We start from the raw sequence: 18,561 nt of genomic DNA, 5'->3' as shown, positions 1-18,561 counted from the left end.
GGAAACACTTCCTAAGTCTGCACCTAACACCCTAACATGTACCCCGAGTCTAAACACCCCTAACCTTACACTTATTAACCCCTAATCTGCATCCCCCGCTATCGCTGACCCCTGCATATTTTTTTTAACCCCTAATCTGCCGCTCCGTAGACCGCCGCAACCTACATTATCCCTATGTACCCTAATCTGCTGCCCCTAACACCGCCGACCCCTATATTATATTTATTAACCCCTAATCTGCTGCTAAAGCTTTTCTATTTTTATTTTAGAATAGGGTAGGGCATTTTTTTAATTTGGGGGGCTTTGTTATTTTATTAGGGGGCTTAGAGTAAGTGTAATTAGTTTAAAATTGTTGTAATATATTTCTAATGTTTGTAAATATTTTTTTATTTTTTGTAACTTAGTTCTTTTTTATTTTTTGTACTTTAGTTAGTTTATTTAATTGTATTTATTTGTAGGTATTGTATTTAATTAATTTATTGATAGTGTAGTGTTAGGTTTAATTGTAACTTAGGTTAGGATTTATTTTACAGGTAATTTTGTAATTATTTTAACTAGGTAACTATTAAATAGTTATGAACTATTTAATAGCTATTGTACCTGGTTAAAATAAATACAAAGTTGCCTGTAAAATAAATATTAATCCTAAAATAGCTACAATATAATTATAATTTATATTGTGGCTATATTAGTATTTATTTTACAGGTAAGTATTTAGCTTTAAATAGGAATAATTTATTTAATAAGAGTTAATTTATTTTGTTAGATTTAAATTATATTTAATTTAGGGGGGTGTTAGGGTTACGGTTAGACTTAGCTTTAGGGGTTAATACATTTATTAGAGTAGCGGTGAGGTCCGGTCAGCAGATTAGGGGTTAATAAGTGTAAGTAGGTAGCGGCGACGTTGGGGGTGGCAGATTAGGGGTTAATAAATACAGGGGTCGGCGATGTTAGGGGCAGCAGATTAGGGGTACATAGGGATAACGTAGGTTGCAGCGGTGTGCGGTCGGCAGATTATGGGTTAAAAAAATTTAATAGAGTGGCAGCGATGTGGGGGGGGGCCTCGGTTTAGGGGTACATAGGTAGTTTATGGGTGTTAGTGTACTTTAGAGCACAGTAGTTAAGAGCTTTATGAACCGGCGTTAGCCCAGAAAGCTCTTAACTCCTGGCTTTTCTCTGCGGCTGGAGTTTTGTCGTTAGATTTCTAACGCTCACTTCAGCCAAGACTCTAAATACCGGCGTTAGAAAGATCCCATTGAAAAGATAGGATACGCAAATGGCGTAAGGTGATCTGCGGTATGGAAAAGTTGCGGCTGCAAAGTGAGCGTTAGACCCTTTCCTGACTGACTCTAAATACCAGCGGTAGCCGAAAACCAGCGTTAGGAGCCTCTAACGCTGGTTTTGACGGCTAACGCCAAACTCTAAATCTAGGCGTCAGTGACACATTTAAGGGGATATGGAAATGATATATACATTTTAGTGAATCACATTTAGTTTACAATTGCAAACTTAAAGGGATATGAAATCCAAAAATCTTCTTTTTTGATTCAGACAGAGCATACTATTTTAAAAAAAGTTTCCAATTTACTTCTATTATAAAATTTGCGTTGTTCCCATGATATTCTGTGTTGAAGCAATAGCTAGATAGACATCTGTAGAACTACATGGTAGGAAATAGTGCTGCCATCTAGTGCTCTAGCAGGTGAATAACATGCTCCAGAAACGGGGCCGCTCCATACTAAGGCCTAGATTTGGAGTTCGGCGGTAAAAGGTCTGTTAACGCTCCGCGGGCTTTTTTCTGGCCGCACCATAAAATTAACTCTGGTATCGAGAGTTCAAACAAATGCTGCGTTAGGCTCCAAAAAAGGAGCGTAGAGCATTTTTACCGCAAATGCAACTCTCGATACCAGAGTTGCTTACGGACGCGGCCGGCCTCAAAAACGTGCTCGTGCACGATTCTCCCATAGGAAACAATGGGGCTGTTTGAGCTGAAAAAAAACCTAACACCTGCAAAAAAGCAGCGTTCAGCTCCTAACGCAGCCCCATTGTTTCCTATGGGGAAACACTTCCTACGTCTGCACCTAACACTCTAACATGTACCCCGAGTCTAAACACCCCTAACCTTACACTTATTAACCCCTAATCTGCCGCCCCCGCTATCGCTGACCCCTGCATATTTTTTTTAACCCCTAATCTGCCGCTCCGTAAACCGCCGCAACCTACGTTATCCCTATGTACCCCTAATCTGCTGCCCCTAACACTGCCGACCCCTATATTATATTTATTAACCCCTAATCTGCCCCCCTCAACGTCGCCGACACCTGCCTACACTTATTAACCCCTAATCTGCCGAGCGGACCTGAGCGCTACTATAATAAAGTTATTAACCCCTAATCCGCCTCACTAACCCTATCATAAATAGTATTAACCCCTAATCTGCCCTCCCTAACATCGCCGACACCTACCTTCAATTATTAACCCCTAATCTTCCGATCGGAGCTCACCGCTATTCCAATAAATGGATTAACCCCTAAAGCTAAGTCTAACCCTAACACTAACACCCCCCTAAGTTAAATATAATTTTTATCTAACTAAATAAATTAACTCTTATTAAATAACTTATTCCTATTTAAAGCTAAATACTTACCTGTAAAATAAACCCTAATATAGCTACAATATAAATTATAATTATATTATAGCTATTTTAGGATTAATATTTATTTTACAGGCAACTTTGTAATTATTTTAACCAGGTACAATAGCTATTAAATAGTTAAGAACTATTTAATAGTTACCTAGTTAAAATAATAACAAAATTACCTGTAAAATAAATCCTAACCTAAGATATAATTAAACCTAACACTACCCTATCAATAAATTAATTAAATAAACTACCTACAATTACCTACAATTAACCTAACACTACACTATCAATAAATTAATTAAACACAATTCCTACAAATAAATACAATTAAATAAACTAGCTAAAGTACAAAAAATAAAAAAGAACTAAGTTACAGAAAATAAAAAAATATTTACAAACATAAGAAAAATATTACAACAATTTTAAACTAATTACACCTACTCTAAGCCCCCTAATAAAATAACAAAGCCCCCCAAAATAAAAAATTCCCTACCCTATTCTAAATTAAAAAAGTTACAAGCTCTTTTACCTTACCAGCCCTGAACAGGGCCCTTTGCGGGGCATGCCCCAAGAATTTCAGCTCTTTTGCCTGTAAAAAAAAACATACAATACCCCCCCCCCAACATTACAACCCACCACCCACATACCCCTAATCTAACCCAAACCCCCCTTAAATAAACCTAACACTAATCCCCTGAAGATCTTCCTACCTTGTCTTCACCATCCAGGTATCACCGATCCGTCCTGGCTCCAAGATCTTCATCCAACCCAAGCGGGGGTTGGCGATCCATATTCCGGTGCTGAAGAGGTCCAGAAGAGGCTCCAAAGTCTTCCTCCTATCCGGCAAGAAGAGGACATCCGGACCGGCAAACATCTTCTCCAAGCGGCATCTTTGATCTTCTTCCATCCGGAGCGAAGCGGCAGGATCCTGAAGACCTCCAGCGCGGAACATCCATCCGGACCGACGACTGAACGACGAATGACTGTTCCTTTAAGGGACGTCATCCAAGATGGCGTCCCTCGAATTCCGATTGGCTGATAGGATTCTATCAGCCAATCGGAATTAAGGTAGGAATTTTCTGATTGGCTGATGGAATCAGCCAATCAGAATCAAGTTCAATCCGATTGGCTGATCCAATCAGCCAATCAGATTGAGCTCGCATTCTATTGGCTGTTCCGATCAGCCAATAGAATGCGAGCTCAATCTGATTGGCTGATTGGATCGGCCAATCGGATTGAACTAGATTCTGATTGGCTGATTCCATCAGCCAATCAGAAAATTCCTACCTTAATTCCGATTGGCTGATAGAATCCTATCAGCCAATCGGAATTCGAGGGACGCCATCTTGGATGACGTCCCTTAAAGGAACAGTCATTCGTCGTTCAGTCGTCGGTCCGGATGGATGTTCCGCGCTGGAGGTCTTCAGGATCCTGCCGCTTCGCTCCGGATGGAAGAAGATCGAAGATGCCGCTTGGAGAAGATGTTTGCCGGTCCGGATGTCCTCTTCTTGCCGGATAGGAGGAAGACTTTGGAGCCTCTTCTGGACCTCTTCAGCACCGGATTATGGATCGCCAACCCCCGCTTGGGTTGGATGAAGATCTTGGAGCCAGGACGGATCGGTGATACCTGGATGGTGAAGACAAGGTAGGAAGATCTTCAGGGGATTAGTGTTAGGTTTATTTAAGGGGGGTTTGGGTTAGATTAGGGGTATGGGGGTGGTGGGTTGTAATGTTGGGGGGGGGCTATTGTATGTTTTTTTTTACAGGCAAAAGAGCTGAACTTCTTGGGGCATGCCCCGCAAAGGGCCCTGTTCAGGGCTGGTAAGGTAAAAGAGCTTGTAACTTTTTTAATTTAGAATAGGGTAGGGAATTTTTTATTTTGGGGGGCTTTGTTATTTTATTAGGGGGCTTAGAGTAGGTGTAATTAGTTTAAAATTGTTGTAATATTTTTCTTATGTTTGTAAATATTTTTTTATTTTCTGTAACTTAGTTCTTTTTTATTTTTTGTACTTTAGCTAGTTTATTTAATTGTATTTATTTGTAGGAATTGTGTTTAATTAATTTATTGATAGTGTAGTGTTAGGTTAATTGTAGGTAATTGTAGGTAGTTTATTTAATTATTTTATTGATAGGGTAGTGTTAGGTTTAATTATAACTTAGGTTAGGATTTATTTTACAGGTAAATTTGTTATTATTTTAACTAGGTAACTATTAAATAGTTCTTAACTATTTAATAGCTATTGTACCTGGTTAAAATAATTACAAAGTTGCCTGTAAAATAAATATTAATCCTAAAATAGCTATAATATAATTATAATTTATATTGTAGCTATATTAGGATTTATTTTACAGGTAAGTATTTAGCTTTAAATAGGAATCATTTATTTAATAAGAGTTAATTTATTTCGTTAGATGTAAATTATATTTAACTTAGGGGGGTGTTAGTGTTAGGGTTAGACTTAGCTTTAGGGGTTAATCCATTTATTAGAATAGCGGTGAGCTCCGATCAGAAGATTAGGGGTTAATAATTGAAGGTAGGTGTCGGCGATGTTAGGGAGGGCAGATTAGGGGTTAATACTATTTATGATAGGGTTAGTGAGGCGGATTAGGGGTTAATAACTTTATTATAGTAGCGCTCAGGTCCGCTCGGCAGATTAGGAGTTAATAAGTGTAGGCAGGTGTCGGCGACGTTGTGGGGGGCAGATTAGGGGTTAATAAATATAATATAGGGGTCGGCGGTGTTAGGGGTAGCAGATTAGGGGTACATAGGGATAACGTAGGTGGCGGCGCTTTGCGGTCGGAAGATTAGGGGTTAATTATTTTAAGTAGCTGGCGGCGATGTTGTGGGGGGCAGGTTAGGGGTTAATAAATATAATACAGGGGTCGGCGGGGTTAGGGGCAGCAGATTAGGGGTACATAAATATAACGTAGGTGGCGGTCGGCAGATTAGGGGTTAAAATTTTTAATCGAGTGTCGGCGATGTGGGGGGGGCCTCGGTTTAGGGGTACATAGGTAGTTTATGGGTGTTAGTGTACTTTAGGGTACAGTAGTTAAGAGCTTTATGAACCGGCGTTAGCCAGAAAGCTCTTAACTCCTGCTATTTTCAGGCGGCTGGAATCTTGTCGTTAGAGCTCTAACGCTCACTTCAGAAACGACTCTAAATACCAGCGTTAGAAAGATCCCATTGAAAAGATAGGCTACGCAAATGGCGTAGGGGGATCTGCGGTATGGAAAAGTCGCGGCTGAAAAGTGAGCGTTAGACCCTTTAATCACTGACTCCAAATACCAGCGGGCGGCCAAAACCAGCGTTAGGAGCCTCTAACGCTGGTTTTGACGGCTACCGCCGAACTCCAAATCTAGGCCTAATAGAAGTAAATTAGAAAGTTGTTTAAAATTGCATGCTCTGTCTGAATCTCAAAAGAACAATTTAAGGTTTCATATTCCTTTTTAATAATGACGATTTAAAGCCATAATGGAAACGTTCATGATTTAGATAGAGCATGCAATTCGAAATAACTTTCCATTTTACTTCTATTATCAAAATTGCTTCATTGTCTTGGTATCCTTTGCACTACTGGGAGCTAGCTCCCAGCAGTGCATTGATGTAAAAAAGGATATCAAAAGAACAAAGCCTATTTGACTATAGAAGTAAACTAGAAAGTAGTTTAAAATTGTGTGCTCTATCTGAGTTGTGAAAGTTAACTATCCCTTTATAGAATGTTTGAGATTATTTTTTGCATATATTGAATTTAAATTGGTGTAGCACTCTTGTTCACACTCTTTTTTTCAGCGTGTTTTGAAGGGTTGAGCAACCAATCAGAGGCTTTTTCACTAAAACCATAAATCTACCTTGAGCATTGAACTCAATACCTAGGACTTTACTGAAGTGGATTTGAGTATTAGGGGAGTGCCTTTTGGGAAATCTTTAGAAAATTGAGATTCTTTACACTGAGCTGCTTGAGTGGATCACACAATAAAAGCAGCTCTGTAGTCAGCTGATTTGCTTTGTTTTTTGGGCTCCCAAAGTTAAAAAATAAAATGAAAGATGAAACATAGTATGGGCTTGGAGCCTCAGATATGATAAGTTTAAAATTAATATTTATAAACAGTATGCTTACACATCAGTAATATTTAAATATGATGTTTTTTGTTGTTCAAATAAAGATAGCAAGAGAACAAAGAAAAATTGATAATAGGAGTAAATTAGAAAGTTGCTTAAAATTGCATACTCTATCTGAATCATGAAAGAAAACATTTGACTTCAGTGTCCCTTTAATATTTTCTCTTCCTGTATCTTTAGTTTGTCTTTGTGTTCTAAAATGCAAATGCTAGTCTATATTTATTTAAAACAACAACTGTTACCTTTCTGATTATAGTACTGTATCTTTCTGAGGGTACTATGTACACAAAATTATTAAAATAATATAAAACTACCTTTAGGTTGCATGTATAAACTGTATTATGACAGGTAAATATTGCCTAAATTACATAATCATGTTTACACTTGATCCCATTCTCTCTCCAAATTGTCCTGTTTTTTTAAATGCAGATATTCCAAAATCCAGTGATTTCTGAACCCCAGTCAGTATTTGTCAGTGTGTTGTTTCAGTGATTACAATTATAAAATACTTCTGTCGTCAACAAATTGACATCTTGGATAATAGATTATCTGAGCGTGGCTATCCTACTAACTTACTCCAGTCTACTAGGGAACAGGTTGACCATATCCCACGTAACACTCTTTTGGAGTACAAATGAAAAGATATGCCTAGATCTAGACGATCTGACTATAGGGATGAATTAATTTTCAGTACTCCTTATAGTCTTGAATATCATAAAATTTGTAATCTGATTAGGGAATGCTTACCTATTCTTACTACTGATCCCACCTTAGAGAAAGTGGTGACTATTGGTTGCAAATTTGTGGCAAAGAAAGCAAAAACCATAGATAAATATGGTGGCTCCTTCTTATTTGCCCGAGACTAAGACATGTACCTGGTTGCCACAAAAAAAAGGCTTTTTTAAGTGTAAATCTAAAATCTGTAAGACGTGCAACTATGGGTTTTTCACCTCTTCAGTTTCTAATGTAAATTACCTGATTAGACACAACTTAAATTGCAATTCAAAATATGTAATTTACCTCTTAACCTGTAGGCAGCACTTGACGAGGTGCAGCATTTCAGTGACTGAGTCTTTGTCAAACCCAGACCACTCCTGTCCTCTGGCTCTGTGGGGGGTAAATAAATGTGCACCAAACACAAAATAAATACATTAAAATAAACTGTTACACTCATATATAGACTATATATTAAAAGTGATTCATATAAATATTAATACCAATTTTTTATAAGGGTTAAAAGGTATATAGTATATGACAAGGCCTTCGTGGAGGATTCTGCAACTGCTTATGCACCTTCGGCAATGTATGAAACGCTGGAGTTTTAATCCTTATGTCAGCAGCCCTAGTGTAAGCACCTTTTGTAGACTTGGTCAAAAGAGATTTTGAATCCTTTATAGAATTAGAAACTGTGTTTGCAGGACCTTCTGGCTATAATTTAACTCAATAAAAATATGACGCTATTAAATCTCTCAAAACCAAGAAAGATTTGGTCATAAAGGTAGCGGACAAGGGCGGTGCTATCACAATTATGAATAAAAGCTTACATGTCACAGAAATGAATCACCAGCTGACACAAAGAGAAATCTATGACGAATTGCTGTATGATCCCATGTTTAAGATACAGAATTAGATTTTGATTGTTATAATTAAGGAATTACAGCAAAATTTTATTTCTGGTAATATTGCACAGTTTTTGATTAAAAAATGCCCAAGCCCTTCAGTGTTTTATACTTTGCCGAAGGTGCATACTGTAAGTGGTTGCAGAATCTTCCAGGAAGGCCAATTGTGACCAGGAATGATTCAGTGTTCAGTAATGTAGCTGTTTTTTTTGTACCTTTGGAAAATTAATTTTTGAAGGATACAGGTGACTTTAATAAATTACAAAACTTGGATCCGCTAAAGTCACATTGCTTACTGTTGATGTATGCAGTTTATATACTGTAAATTAAAGGGACACTTAGGTCAAATTAAATTTTCATGATTCAGATACAGCATGTCATTTTAAACAACTTTCCAATTTACTTCCATTAAAAAAAATGTGCCCAGTCTTTTTATATTTAAACTTTTTGAGTCACCAGCTCCTACTGAGCATGTGCAAGAATTCACAGACTATACGTATATGCATTTGTGATTGGTGATTGCTATCACATGGTACAGGGGGAGTGCAAATATACATAACTTTGAAATTTGTTAGAAAAAAATCTATTACTCATTTGAAATTCACAGTAAATGCTATTGTATTGTCTTGTTATCTTGCATTTGTTGATTATGGAAATCTACTGTGTTTACTGGTCCTTTAAGCACAAGAGTGGCATTGCTGCTATTAGGAAGGTAATTGATGGTTGTAAACTATATACACAGGCACAGAAGTGTTTCTTTGAGGAACTTTTGAGAATTGTATTATACTACAATTTTTTATGTTTTAAGATACATTCTTCCTTCAAAAATGAGGAGAAATTTGTATATGAAAACATTTAATCAAATATGCAGCCACATGGTGGCGCTACATTGATGATGTCTTTGGGTTGTGGACATTGGAACCCTAGAAGCATTTGCACAGGATCTGAATGAGAGTACAAACTCTATTAAATTCACCCTGACTGCTAGTAAGGAGGCTGTACATTATTTAGATACCACAGTATGCTACAAAGATGGGAAATTACTTGGTAAATGGTCTACTACATTATAGGAGTTTTCACCCAAGGAGGTAGTGAGATCCCTTCCACGTAGTCAGTTTATGAGAGTCAAAAGAATAACGATTAAGGAAGACAGATTACATGAAATGTATGAGGACATGGCAAAGAAGTTTGATGAATGGTGTTAACCACCCCGTTTAATTCAGGATGAACTAAATAGTGTAAAAAGTACATCCAACCACAAAAAGAAAGAAAGCTACCATGAAAGGAAAGAAAGATTGGTATTGGTGTTGGATCATACTGACTATGATAAGGAAATCATGAAACTAGGGAGGAAACAGTGGACAATTCTACATAAATGCCATCCAGAAGTGATGCACCCCCCATGCCAGCCTTTGGAAAGCAACATTATATTAAGGAAGAGCTGGTACATAGTGATAAAGGAAGTACCAAAAGGATAAAACAAGGTTTTATAACCTGTAAAAGCAATGGCTGTTATCCCTGCCTAAATTGTGGGAATTGAAATTCCTTAATTAAAGGGCCTCATTTCTTATACTCTTTGACAGGGAAGAAATTAATAATCACATGTGACACTAGTTTTGTGATTTTTTTTTTTTTAAATTTTTTATTAATTTTCAAAATAAACATACAAATCAACAAAGCAAATATGAAGGAACATTCTTCCAGTATAAATCATGGTATACAGACAAAGATACATATTCTGTTATACATGCATTATTGTTAACTAATAATCACGTAGGGGAGAGAGGGGCAGGATAAAAAAAAAAAGGGGGAAAATTGTTTCCCTTCTCCTCACTCTCCCTCCTCCTGCGTGTTGCAACCTAAGACTCTACCCAGCATTCTGGAAGTTGGCCTGTATATACATTTTGCAGTACATAATCAGTGGTATTAAATGGCTTAACTAATTGCGTTTGTAAATTTTTTGGAAGTGCTTTAATAACCTTTGTCCATTTTTGAAAAAAATCTTTAATTTGAATATTAGTGGGATATTGTAGAGATAATTGTTCAATAATGGTACATTGAGTTATAAATACCTTTTTACATTCTGCAAACTTAGGTTTTTTCGGGGACTTCCATCTTTTTAGTATAAGACTCCGAACTAATAGGATTATTGTATTAAATAAATCATTATTCTTGTGTTGTTCTGAATATGTAATTAAAAAAAAATGTTGTCTTAGGATCTCATCTCCTATTACCAAATTCCTTTTAAACCAACAATTAATTTGTGACCATAACTGATGAATCTTGGGACACCTCCAAAAATAATGTATAGTATCTGCTGCTTGTATGTTGCATTTCCGACAAACTTGGTTTGTCTTATACCATTTCTTAAGATTATATTCTGTTATGTATGTCTTATTAATTAGTTTCAAGTGTGATTCACGCCATGCAGTTGTTACCCACGTTTTATTTATCTATTTATATTGGGGAAGTCCTGACGCCATTTATCACAAATTCCTTCTATCTGGGTTAAATTGGAGTTAGAATTAATCAAATTATATAAGTGAGATATTGGCCTCTAGTTATCAACGTGTCTACTTACTTGCCTTCGCCGGCCTACCATCGCCGCAGCCGCAACCTGAATACGCTCTCCAAAGTTATCAATAAATCTGTCAAAAAGCCACGCACCAAGTACGGGGCGATGAGCAGCGGACTGTGATAGTTATCACTCATCCGATCTCGCTGCTCTTTGGCTTTTTCACAGCTTTATTGACAAGCTGTCACTAAGCACCCACACTAACTATACTGTTCTACCCCCTATACCGGCGCCCCCGGAGCCCCCCACAACTAAATAAAGTTATTAACCCCTAAACCGCCGCTCCTAGACCCCGCCGCAACTCTTATAAATGTATTAACCCCTAAACCGCCGCTCCCGGAGCCCACCGCCACTCTAATAAACTGATTAACCCCTAAACCGCCGCTCCCGGACCCCGCCGCCACCTACATAATACCTATTAACCCCTATCCTGCCCCCCTATACCGCCGCCACCTATAATAAATTTATTAACCCCTATCCTGCTGATCCCGTACCCCGCCGCAACTAAATAAATTGTTTGACCCCTAAACCGCCGCTCCTGGACCCCGTCGCCACCTATATTAAACGTATTAACCCCTAATCTGCCCCCCTTACACCGTCGCCACCTATAATAAATTTATTAACCCCTATCCTGCCTCCCCTACACCGCCCCAACTATAATAAAATTATTAACCCCTAAACCTAAGTCTAACCCTAACCCTAACACCCCCCAACTTAAATATTAAATAAATACATCTAAATATTATAACTCTTATTAACTAAATCCTATTTAAAAATAAATACTTACCTTTAAAATAAACCCTAATATAGCTACAATATAAATAATAATTATATTTTATCTATCTTAGGATTTATTTTTATTTTACAGGCAAATTTCAATTTATTTTAACTAGGTACAATAGCTATTAAATAGTTAATAACTATTTAATAGCTACCTAGTTAAAATAAAGAGAAATTTACCTGTAAAATAAAAACTAACCTAAGTTACAATTACACCTTACACTGCACTATACTGAAATAAAACTAAATTAATCCTATTTAAAACTAAATAATTACCTGTAAAATAAACCCTAAGATAGCTACAATGTAATTAATAATTACATTGTAGCTATTTTAGGATTTATATTTATTTTACAGGTAACTTTGTATTTATTTTAGCTAGTTAGAATAGTTATTAAATAGTTATTAACTATTTAATAACTACCTAGCTAATAAGAGTTATAATATTTAGATGTATTTAATTAATATTTAAGTTAGGGGGGTGTTAGGGTTAGGGTTAGAATTAGGTTTAGGGGTTAATAATTTTATTATAGTTGCGGCGGTGTAGGGGGGGCAGGATAGGGGTTAATAGGTATTATGTAGGTGGCGGTGGAGTCCGGGAGCGGCGATTTAGGGGTTAACATATATATTATAGTTGCAGCGGGGTCCAGGAGTGGCGGTTTAGGGGTTAATAAGTTTATTAGAGTGGTGGCGGGGTCCGGGAGCGGCGGTTTAGGGGCTAATCAGTTTATTAGAGTGGCGGTGGGCTCCGGGAGCGGCGGTTTAGGGGGTAATAACTTTATTTAGTTGCGGCGGTGTAGGGGGGACAGATTAGGGATGTTTAGACTCGGAGTACATGTTAGGGTGTTAGGTGCAGACGTTTCCCATAGGAATCAATGGGATGTCGGGCAGCAGCGAGCATGAACTTTCGCTATGGTCAGACTCCCATTGATTCCTATGGGATACGCCGCCTCCAGGGCGGCGGATTGAAAACCAGGTACGCTGTGCCGGAAAAGTGCCGAGCGTACCTGCTAGTTTTTTGATAACTAGCAAAAGTAGTCAGATTGTGCCTAACTTGTGTGTGGAACATCTGGAGTGACGTAAGCATCGATCTGTGTCGGACTGAGTCCGGCGGATCGAAGCTTACGTCACTAAATTCTACTTTTGCCGGGCAGCAGGGCTTGATAACTTAGGCGAATCAGCCTCGCCACAAATACGCTGCGGAATTCCAGCGTATTTGAGGTTGACGGCTTGATAACTAGAGGCCATTGAGTGCATTCCAGCTTGATATTGTTTAATTCTACTTCCTAGTGTCCCCAATGTCCAATCTGAATTGTATTTTGTTTGTAGGGCATTAATATAATGTCTAATTTGTAAATAAGCAAAGAAATCTTGATTAGATAAATTGAATTGTTTTGCTATATTTTGAAAAGAGTCAATAGTTAAGTTTGGTGATAAAAGTTGCTTAATATATACTAAACACTTAATTTTCCATTGTGAAAAAACCCCATAAGAGAGACCTGGTATAAATTCAGGATTCCCAGTAATTGTTAAGTATTCTGAGCAACTGGGGATAATCTTATTTTCTGAGCAATATTCTTGCCATGCCACTATTATATGTTTGAAGGTAAGCATTCTAGTTACTATAGTTGGTAGCTTAGATTTATGGCAATGTAACAGTGCTTTTAAGTTATACGGGGCAATTAGATTATTTTCACATAAAGTAAATGTAACATAATCTTGTTCAGTTACCCAATCTAGGGCAAATTTGAGCAATGTTACTAGATTGTAAAATTTTACATTTGGAAAGGCCAGTCCAGCAAATTCTTTGGTTTTCATCAGTTTATTTAAGGCGATTAGAGGTCTTTTCCCACCCCAGATAAATGTTGTACATACTTGATTAAATTTATTTAAATCAGTTTTATTTAGAAAGAGGGGAATATTTTGAAGCAGATACAATAGTTTAGGGAACAGAATTGTTTTAACCAACATTGTCCGTGCTGTAATGGAGATCAGAAGATTTATCCAATCTATGGTTTTCTTTTTACATTCTGTAAAAAATGGAGCAAAATTCCGTTCATACCATTCTTGGGGATCTCGAGATAAGATTACTCCTAAGTATTTTATTTGTTGTACTTCTTTGAATGGATGCTTGTAAACTAGTCTAGCTGGCTTATTAAGCCATAACAGTTCTGATTTTTCAATGTTAATCTTATAGCCGGATATGGAGCCAAATTGTTGAATAATCTTAATCAGTAATGGTAAAGTTATTTCTAAATTACTTAGGAATAGTATCAAGTCATCTGCATATAAAGAGAGAATGAACTGTTGTCCACCTATTTTAATACCTTGTAACTGTTGTCTAAGTACAATTGGTAGAGGTTCCAGGGAGATATTGCAGAGGAGGGGGGGAAGAGGACAGTCCTGTCTAGTGCCTAAATTACTTAGGTATAGTATTAATTCATCTGCATATAAAGAGAGAATGAACTGTTGTCCACCTATTTTAATACCTTGTAACTGTTGTCTAAGTACAATTCCTAGAGGTTCCAGGGAGATATTGAAGAGGAGGGGGGAAAGAGGACAGTCCTGTCTAGTGCCTCGGTATAGGTTAAATCGTTCAGAAACTATGCCATTAATTATGATAGCTGATGTTTGTTTACTGTAAATTAATTTAATAAGATTATAAATGTTTCCTGTGAAACCAAATCCCTCTAATGTATAAAATAATCGGTTCCAGTTTATATAATCAAAAGCCTTCTCGGCATCAACTGTCAAAATTGCAGCGTTTTTTTTATTAGACAGATTTTTATGTCTAAGTTCATTCCAGTAAAAATCTAATAACAGCATAGTCTTACGTATGTTCTTGGCTGGATTCCTATTAGGCATGAATCCTGTTTGATTTTCATGAATTATTTTATGGAGATGTGCTTTTAACCGATTGGCAATTATTGCTGTTAACAATTTATAATCCACATTGAGTAGAGCTATCGGTCTGTAAGAAGCTGGGTTTTCTGGGTCTTTACCTTTTTTGGGTATTAATGTTATATTAGCTGTAGAGAAATTGGTTGTAAGTGCAATATCTTTATTAAAATAGGCATTGTATAGTTTATGTAAAATCTCCTGAGAGGGCAAGGGGCCGAGGGGCTTTATTTAATTTCAATGCTTTTATACCATTGTTTATTTCCTGTATTGTTATTGTTTGGTTTAATTCTTGGATTACTTCAGTTGGCAATTTTGGTACTTTAAGATCCTTCCAAAAGACCTTTTTTTTTGTTCTGTAAGGATTCCCTCGTCTTTATATAGGTTTTGAAAAAATTTATAAAATTATTTTTGATATCTATATTTGTTGTGTACCTCTTGGTACCTGCCTTAATTGCTATAATCTGATTACGTAATTTCTGTTTCATAATATGAGATAAATATTTGGTTGCTCTGACCCTAAACCCCCCAAATAGTGCTTTAAGGCGTAATTCTTCTTGGATTATATTTTGTTTAAGGAAAAGGTCACGCTGTGTTTTTGCATTTATATATTTGTCCCAATTAGCTTTAACTGACTTGGCCAAATATTTATTGTAGGTGTTCTTAACGTGATTTGATAATTGTATACTCTGTTGTTTGTATTTTGTTTTTAAGACCACATAGATATGCTTTAATATCTCCTTGTATGACTGCCTTACCGGTTTCCCAAAAGATTTCTACTTTGTCTACATATTCATAATTAAAATTAGTAAATTCCTGCCATTTATTTTTAAACAGCTTCTGAAATTTAGGGTCATGCACAAGATATTTAGGGAAGAAGAAATTATTAGAGTGAACTTGTTGAAGAGCTTTGGTTTGTATTTGCAAGGAAATGATGGCATGGTCTGATAAACATATATCTTTAATATCTGTTTTTATTTCTACGCCAGCTAACTTATCTGATATCAGAAACATATCTATTCTGGACATAGTTTGATGTCCCTTTGACAGGCATGTGAATATTTTTGAGTCTGGATTTTGGATACGCCATATGTCCCTAAGGCCAGTCTTGTTACAAAATTTATTTAAGGTATGTGTTTTTCTATATCTTACGCCAGCTGTTCTCATTCTGTCCATATTTGCCATTAGATAACTATTTTCTCTTCCGATTTCCTGCAGACGTGTTGAAACGTGGGGTTAAAAAAATGCCCATCTCTCACCAGTCTATACATGTGTAGCAATCATATATTTTATGGGTAGGAATACTTTTAGCTATAAGATTATTCTGTATCTGCTTTTCATAGATGACTAACTCCTTATTTGGCAAGATGATACTTATTTGTGAAATGTTGCTTTTGATGTATGTTTTGGATCATTGTCCTGCTGGAAGATCCAACCACGGCCTATTTTAAGCTTTCTTTCAGAGACAGTCAGGTGCTCATTTAATATCTGTTGATATTTTATAGAGTCTATGATGCCATGTATCCTAACAAAATGTCCAGGTCTTCTGGCAGAAAAACAGCCCCAAAACCTAAAAGAGCCACCACCATATTTAACCGTGGACATGAGGCACTTTCCATATGGCTACCTCTCTGTGTGCGCCAAACCCACCTCTTATGTTTATTGCCAAAAAGCTCTATTTTGGTTTCTTCTGACCATAGAACCAGATCCCATTTGAAATTCCAGTAGTGTATGGCAAAATGAGGCACTTGAGTTTGTTTTTGGATGAGAGTAGAGGTTTTTTTCTTTAAAACACTTCCAAACAACTAGTGGTGGTGTTGATGACATTGGATTGTAATTTTGGAGACTTGCTGGCTCCAGTTTGTTGAGACAATATAGACACATCTCCTCTTCCAGGTTGATTCATAAAATTTCCAGTTGACTGGAACTTTTTAATTATTGCCCTGATGGTGGAAATGGGCATTTTAAATTATTTTGCTATTTTCTTATAGCCACTTCCCATTTTGTGAAGCTCAACAACCTTTTGTCGCACATCACAGCTATATTCCTTGTTCGTACCCATTGTGATGAATGTGACTAAGGGAATTTGGCCTATGTGTTACCTCATATTTATACCCCTGTGAAACAGGAACTCATGGTTGAATAATCTCCTGTTCCTATTCACCAAGGTGTACTAAAAAAATGTAAAATAGCAATGGGAATATACTTGAAATATCTTTTTCTCATATGAATTTAAAGAAGTGCCAATAAATGTGCTACACATATATTTAACAACGTTTTTTTGTTGGATAAACCTGTGTTGTGTTTGCAATTGTTTGATATCCATTAGAGAAGAGTATTTTTTTAACAAAAGATCAAAAGGTTAAACAATAAAGACAATTTTTCAAAGCCTTCATTGCTCATATTTACCAAGGGTGCCAATACTAATAGTGGAGGGCACTATATATACAGTATATATATATATATATATATATATATATATATATATATATATATATATATTACATACATACATTGGAGCCCTTTCCCGTCAAACACTTTGCCTTATACCATATCCCTTTTTAACACTTCTATCCCTTATTTATCAAAATTATATATTGTTTATTAAAAAGTAAATAAATGTGTGTAATACTTTATTTTAATTTGTTTTTGTAACCCTTACACTTTACTTCAGGTCTGAAGTTGTGCTAAATATTCTAGCATAGTTTTGGCTTTCACTCTAGCGTAAACTATAACTTTCTCCAACATAGGTGTGTCCGGTCCACGGCGTCATCCTTACTTGTGGGATATTCTCTTCCCCAACAGGAAATGGCAAAGAGTCCCAGCAAAGCTGGTCACATGATCCCTCCTAGGCTCCGCCCACCCCAGTCATTCTCTTTGCCGTTGCACAGGCAACATCTCCACGGAGATGGTTAAGAGTTTTTTGGTGTTTAAATGTAGTTTTTATTCTTCAATCAAGTGTTTGTTATTTTAAAATAGTGCTGGTATGTACTATTTACTCTGAAACAGAAAAAAGATGAAGATTTCTGTTTGTAAGAGGAAGATGATTTTAGCAGAAGTTACTAAAATCGATTGCTGTTTCCACACAGGACTGTTGAGATGAAGTAACTTCAGTTGGGGGAAACAGTTGGCAGACTTTTCTGCTTAAGGTATGACTGGCCATATTTCTAACAAGACTATGTAATGCTGGAAGGCTGTCATTTCCCCTTATGGGGACCGGTAAGCCATTTTCTTAGTTAAATAAAAGAATAAAGGGCTTCATAAGGGCTTAAAAAACTGGTAGACATTTTTCTGGGCTAAAACGATTGCTTTGCTAGGCATATTTTGCAGATTCTAACTATTAATGGTTATTATAATCTTGGGGATTGTTTAGAAAAACGGCAGGCACTGTGTTGGACACCTTTTTCAGATGGGGGCCTTTTCTAGTTATAGACAGAGCCTCATTTTCGCGCCACTAATGCGCAGTTGTTTTTGGAGAGCAAGGCATGCAGATGCATGTGTGAGGAGCTAAGAATCACTGAAAAAGCTTATAGAAGGCAACATTTGGTATCGTATTCCCCTCTGGGCTTGGTTGGGTCTCAGCAAAGCATATAGCTGGGACTGTATAGGGGTTAAATGTAAAAACGGCTCCGGTTCCGTTAATTTAAGGGTTAAAGCTCTGAAATTTGGTGTGCAATACTTTTAATGCTTTAAGACACTATGGTGAATTTTGAACAATTCCTTCATACTTTTTCACATATTCAGTAATAAAGTGTTTTCAGTTTGAAATTTAAAGTGACAGTAGCGGTTTTATTTTAAAACGTTTTTTGTGCTTTGTTGACAAGTTTAAGCCTGTTTAACATGTCTGTACCATCAGATAAGCTATGTTCTATATGTATGAAAGCCAAGGTGTCTCCCCATTTAAATTTATGTGATAATTGTGCCA

The sequence above is a fragment of the Bombina bombina genome, chromosome 4, assembly GCF_027579735.1.
Source record: "Bombina bombina isolate aBomBom1 chromosome 4, aBomBom1.pri, whole genome shotgun sequence".
NCBI classification, from domain to species: domain Eukaryota; kingdom Metazoa; phylum Chordata; class Amphibia; order Anura; family Bombinatoridae; genus Bombina; species Bombina bombina.
The sequence above is the reverse complement of the archived record's forward strand: the minus strand, read 5'-3'. Positions refer to the sequence as shown.